Genomic DNA, 6,790 nt, shown 5'->3' on the forward strand with positions numbered 1-6,790 from the left:
AAATTTCCTGAACAAGACACCAATGGCTTATGCTCTAATATCAAGAATCGACAAATGGGACTGCATAATATTGCCAAGATTCTGTAGGCAAAGGACACTGTCAATAAACAGATACAGAAAAGGTCTTTACCAATAGTCCATTCAATAGAGTACAAATATCTAATATATACAAAGAACTCAAGAAGTTATGCACCAGAGATTCAAATAATCCTATAAAGATGGGATATAGAGCTAAATAAATAATTCTCAACTGAGGAATATCAAATGGCTGAGACACACCTAAAGAAACGTCCAACATCCTTATTCCCCAGGGAAATGCAAATAAAAACAACCCTGAGATACAACCTCACACCAGTCAGAATGGCTAAGATCAAAAACTCAGGTGACAGTAGATGCTGGTAAGTTTGTCGAGAAATAGAAACACTCCTCCATTGTTGGTGGACACCATTCTCACAGTTTCTCAGATATAGTACTACCTGAGGACCAAGCTATACTACTCCTGGGCATATACCTTAAAGACATTCCAACATATAACAAGGTCGCATGCACTACTATGTTCATAACAGCCTTATTTATAAGAGTCAGAAGCTAGAAATAACCCAAAATGTCCCTCAAGAGCAGATACATTTACAAAATTGACTACTACTCAGTTATTAAAAGCAATGGCTACCTGAAATTTTTTGGCAAATGGATGGACCTAGAAAATATCATCCTGAGTGTGGTAACCCAGTCACAAAATAACACAAATGGTATTCACTCACTGAAAAGTGGATATTAGCCCAAAAAGTGTTGAGCAGGTATTGAAGAAAAGGTCATCCAGAGACACCCCACGTCTGAATCCATCCCATATGCAGTCACCAAACCCAGTCACTATGGGTGATGCCAAGAAGTGCTTGCTGACAGGAACCAGATATAGGTGTCTCCTGAGAGAATCTGCCAGAGTCCTTCTGACATAGGTGAGGATGGTTGCAGCTAACCATATGACTGAACAAGTGGACACCAATGGAGAAGTTAGAGAAAAGACTTAAGGAGCTGAAGGGGTTTGCAACACCAGAAGAAGAACAATGATATCAACCACTCAAACACCACTAGAGCTCCCAGGGACTAAACCATCAACCAAAGAGTACAGATGGAGCGACCCATTACTCCAGCCACATATGTGACAGAGGATGGCTTTGTCCAGCATTAATGGGAGGAAAAGCCCTTGTTCCTATGAAGGCATGTTTTCCCAATGTAGGGTAATGCCAGGGTGTTGAGGTGGTTGGGTGGAAATAGGAGCATTCACAAATAAGCAAGGGGAGGAGGAGGGCATATGGGAGAGAGGGGAAAGGGGATAACATTTGAAAAGTAAATACATAATATATCCAAAAATATAATTATGAAAAATGGAAAAAGGTCCTAACCAAAAAAAAAAAAATCCAGGAATCCATAAAACAATGAGAAGATCAAGCCTAAGCATATTAAGTATAGAAGAAAGCAAAGATTTGCAACTTAAAGTGCCATCAAATAATCTTCAGCAAAATGATAGAAGAAAAATACCCTAACCCAGAGAAAGAGCTGCTCATGAAAAAAAAAATCAAAACACCAAATGCACAAACCAAAGAAAAAATACTAAAAGCAGTAATTGAAAAAGGTCAAGTAACATATCAAGTAGGCCTATCAGAATTACACCAAATTTCTCACCAGAAACTCTAAGTCCAGAAGATCCTGGACCAATGTCATTCAGACCCTAAGAGAACACAAATGCCAGCCCAGGCTACTATATCCAGCAAAACCCTCAATTAACATAGATGAAGAAACCAAGGTACTCTGTGAAAAACCAAATTTACATAATATCTTTTCACAAACCAGCCCTACAAAGGATAATAGATGGAAAACTCCAACACAGGAGGAAAACTACACCCTGAAAAAGCATGAAAGTAATTTTCTTTCAGCATACCCAAAAGAAGATAGCCACACAAACATAATTCTACCTCTAACAAAAACATCAACAACAAAAACAGGAAACAACATGCACATAAACAGGACCCAGCATTTTGCTGCATACAGGAAACACATTTCAGTGACAAAGACAGACACTATTTAAGATTAAAAGGCTTGGAAAAAGTTTTCCAAGCAAATGGTCCCAAGAAACAAGGTGGCAAAGCCAATCTAATATCAAATAAAATCAACAGTCAACCAAAAGTTATCAAAAAAGATAAGGAAGACACATCATAATTATCAAAGGAAAAATCTACCAAGATGAACTCTCAATTCCGAACATCTATGCTCCAAGTGAAAGGGCACCCACATTCATAAAAGAAACTTTACCAAAGCTCCAAGTATACATTAGACCACACACAATAATAGTGGCAGACTTCCATACCCTACTCTCATCAATGGACTGATCACAGAATAAGAAACTAAATGAGACACAGTAACACTGATAGAAGTTTGAACCAAATGGATTTAACAGTTTTCTATAGAATATTTCTTCCTAAAACAAAAGAATATACCTTCTTATCAGCACCTCTTGGTACCTTCTACAAAATGGACCACATAATCAGTCACGAATCAGGCCTCAACAGACACAAGAAGATTGAAATTCCCCCACGCTTCATAACAGAGCACCATGGACTAAGACTGGTCTTTAGTAACTTAAAAACAACAGTAAGTCCACATGCACATCAAAGGGAACAACACTACTCAATCATAACTTGGTCAAGGAAGAAATAAATAAAGAAATTAAAGACTTAGAATTTCATAAACACTAAGACACAGAATACCAAAACGTAAGGGAAACAATGAAAGCAGTGCTAAGAAGAAAACTCATAGCTTTGAGTGCATACAACAAGAAAATGGAGAGAACATACACTAGCAGATTGACATTACTTCTGAAAGCTCTAGAACAAAATGAAGCAAATACACCCAAGAGGAATAGACAGCAGGAAATAATCATACTCATGGTTGAAATTAACCAAGTAGAAACAAAAAGAACTATACAAAGAATCAACAAAATCACGGGCTGATTCTTTGAGAAATTCAACATGATAGATAAACCCTTAGCCATACTAACCAGAGGACAGAGAGACAGTATCCAAATTAATAAAATCAGAAATGAAAAGGGAAATATAACAACAGAAACTGAAGAAATTAAAAAAAACTATCAGATCTTATTATCAAAGCCTATACTCAACAAAACTGGAAAATCTGGAAGAAATGAACAATTTTTTAGACAGATTCCAGGTACCAAAGTTAAACCACTGAATCTGTCACATAAACCCTAAGGCCTAAAGAAATAGAAACGATTGTTAAAAGTCTCCCAATCAAAAAAATCCAGGAACAGATTGGTTTAGTGCAGAATTCTGTTACACCTTCAAGGAACACCTAAGACTAATACTCTTCAAAGTATTCCACAAAATAGAAACAGAAGGAGCACTACCCAATTCCTTCTATGAAGCCACAATTACTCTTATACCTAAACCACACAAAGATCAAGATATCAAACTGCAGACCAATTTTCCTTATGAATATCAATGCCAAAATACTCAAATAAAATTCTCACAAACCAAACCTAAGAATGCACCAGGATGTTCATATCTCATGACCAAGTATGCCTCATCCCAGGGATGGAGGGATGTTTCAATATATGGAAATCCATCAACGGAGTCTGCTGTATAAAAAAATCTCAAAAGAAAAACAACAACAACAACAACAACAACAACAACAACAACAACAACAAAACCCAAAACAAAACCAAAAAAGAAAAAACAAACAAACAAATAAGCATGATCATCTTATTAGATGCTGAGGAAGCATTTGACAAAATTCAACAACCCTTCATAGTAAAAGTATTGGAAAGATGAGAAATTCAAGGTCCATACCTAAACATAGTAAAAGCCGTATACAGCAAATGAGTAGACCACAAAATAGAGAGAAACTTGAAGCAATCCCACTAAAATCAGGGACTAGACAAGGCTGCCCACTCTCTCCCCACCTAGTCAATATAGTACCAAGTCCTAGCCAGAGCAATTAGACAACGAAAGGGATATACATGAAGCATAGAACTATGCCTTATACCAACAACTTAAAGTTCATGTACAGGAATTAATATAAAGGTCAAAGAATAAGAAAGAATTTAGAGCATGGTCAAAATTATGTGTAAAAATTTTAAATTATTGTGCTTATAATGAAGTACAAGACAAAAATTCCTCTAATCTGTAAACTCTACTTGTCCAAGAGACAATGTCCTTGAATGCTGGTAGCTGTAGTTCATTTAAGATAACAAAATATGTGTCTTCTCATCTGTTAGTAAGCTGACTGCCCCTGATTGCCCAGGATATGTCCTTCATCACCCCCAGGCAGGATCACATCAAGATGTGTGCTTGGTTTTTAATGCATGAAAGCACGAAATATATAGCCCTGTGAGTTTGTACATCCTCTTATTTATCAAAATTTATTCACTGATATGGTGACTCTATAATTGACACAGAACAAATGACTAATTATTTCACGCATGAAAATTATCATTGTTATATTAAAAAAATGTGTTAGAAGATGCAAAAAGTTTTTAGGTTCACAAATAGAAAAAAGGGTAAGGTCAATTCATCAAGACCTAGTAATCTTGTAGAGTAACGGGAAATACCATTCATTGTGGGAAAATGATTGGCATCATTATCTACAATTATTTCAATTTTTGAAATACAGACAAAATGGAAAATTATTCAGAAAGTAAATATAAAAATTATAATACTAAGAAAGAGAAAGTTTATAATATTATGCAATATCATTCTCTATCCACCTCATCTAATAAGAATTATGAGGTGTACAGAAGTAGTTTAAATTAAAATGGCCCACATAGGCTCCTCTTTTTAAATGTTCCATCTCCAAGGAGTGCAATAGTATGAACGAAATATAATATTTAGGAAGTGTGGCTGTGTTGGAGTAGGAGTGTCTCTGTATTGAGGAAGTGTGCCATTAAGGGTGGGTTTTAAGATTTCAAAAGCCCTTGGCAAGGCCAGTCTCCTTCTTGATGCCTGTGGAATGGTTATAGAACTCTCAGGAAAAATCCAGAATTGTTTGTCATGCTTTCTGCCAAAATGAGCTTTGACTAATCTCTAAACCTTCAAGCAAGGTCCCAATTAAGTGCTTTCTATTGTAAGAATTATGCTTATGTTATCTTTTTATAACACTTACACAATGACTAAAACATAGAGATTTGAGGTGATTCTTGGCTTCTGTACTTTTGTGATTTTTTTTCTTTTTTTTGGAGCTGGGGACAGAACCCAGGGCCTTGCGCTTGCTAGGCAAGCGCTCTACCACTGGGCTAAATCACCAACCCCTTTTTTTATGATTTTTTTTTTCGGAGCTGGTGACCAAACCCAGGGCCTTGCGCTTGCTAGGTAAGCGCTCTACCACTGAGCTAAATCCCCAGCCCCGGCTTCTGTACTTTTAATTTATGTTCTTTTACTGATTTTAAATTATAAAATTGCTCTCTCTCCCTTGCTTGTTTGTTTGAAATACCAGCTGACATAATTTAAAAAGAGCTTACTTTCCTTCTGTCAGTAGATATCAATTGCAAATAGTTTCTTCTATAAGGTTGGAGGTCATGTCTACTTTCCCCTTTCAGTGCTACTATCCAATCTGGTTAGAAACCTTGCAAGTGTTGGGCATGCTGCTAGAGCTCTGTGAGTTCACACATGTATCATTCCTGTTGCATCTGAGATACACTCTTTTCTGGGGGTCAGCCTATTGCTCTGGGACTCAGTCTGCCTTTCCTGCATAGATCCCTGTTCCTTGGGGTTATGGATTTAATAAAGATTGTCCCTTTAGGAGAGACTTCCCAAGGCCTCTCTCTCTCTCTCTCTCTCTCTCTCTCTCTCTCTCTCTCTCTCTCTCTCTCTCTCTCTCTCAATTCCCTTCCACTGGAAGAATAAGTTACTCCAATGAGAGTGGATCCTTTCAGTGATATATGGAAATAGCATGCAACCATGCAATTAGGCAACATTTACGTTGAGCAGATTAATAGTTGTAGAATTTCCCCTAGACCAGTTAGAATACGTAGTTTCAGGTTCATGGCCACTTTAACATAGTTACATATTAGCGACATTTCATGGCGTGCGTAGTAAATGGAATCACAAGGTGGTCAATTACAGTCATTGTATTTGTGCTGATATTGTACCAGAACACCTTACAGCAGATTTCTGTTGCGTGTTGCAGTTACCTTTTTCCTAGTCATGTGAAAACTACTTTCTTGGACCATGAACTATAATCACTAAGGTTAGTTTCTAGTGAACTACCAAATTGAATTCTCTGTGTATTTGTATTTTTGATTTCGTTTAATTATGAAAATGTATTCTAAAAGATCTGTAGACTCTTCTTTGTACAATACCTATTTGTCATTCACTTAAATTCTGTTTCAAAAGTAATGCCATTCAATATTTTAACACATTATCAGAAGCATTTTAGTAACAGAAATAGTGATATATATATGTATATACATATATATATATACATATAATGTACACATTTGTTTTGGCTTATATTATCATCATTGAAAATATTGTACTTTCTTTTTGTGTAATAGGTGAAAATGATTAAAATATTATTTCTCAAGTTTCTAAGATTATAGCTTGCTAGTATACATAATGCTACTTGACGTTCTTTTTTGAATGATTTCAGGAAAATCAATCTTATAATGACATATTTGGTAAATGTATTTCCTTCAAAGGATGTTCGTCACAGGGGTGAAGAGTGAAATCAAAGGCCTGTTGGTCTGTGTTACATTCTTTACCATATAGTTTCCTATGTA

Source organism: Rattus norvegicus, chromosome 11, assembly GCF_021556685.1.
Source record: "Rattus norvegicus strain SHRSP/BbbUtx chromosome 11, alternate assembly SHRSP_T2T, whole genome shotgun sequence".
Taxonomy (NCBI): Eukaryota; Metazoa; Chordata; class Mammalia; order Rodentia; family Muridae; genus Rattus; species Rattus norvegicus.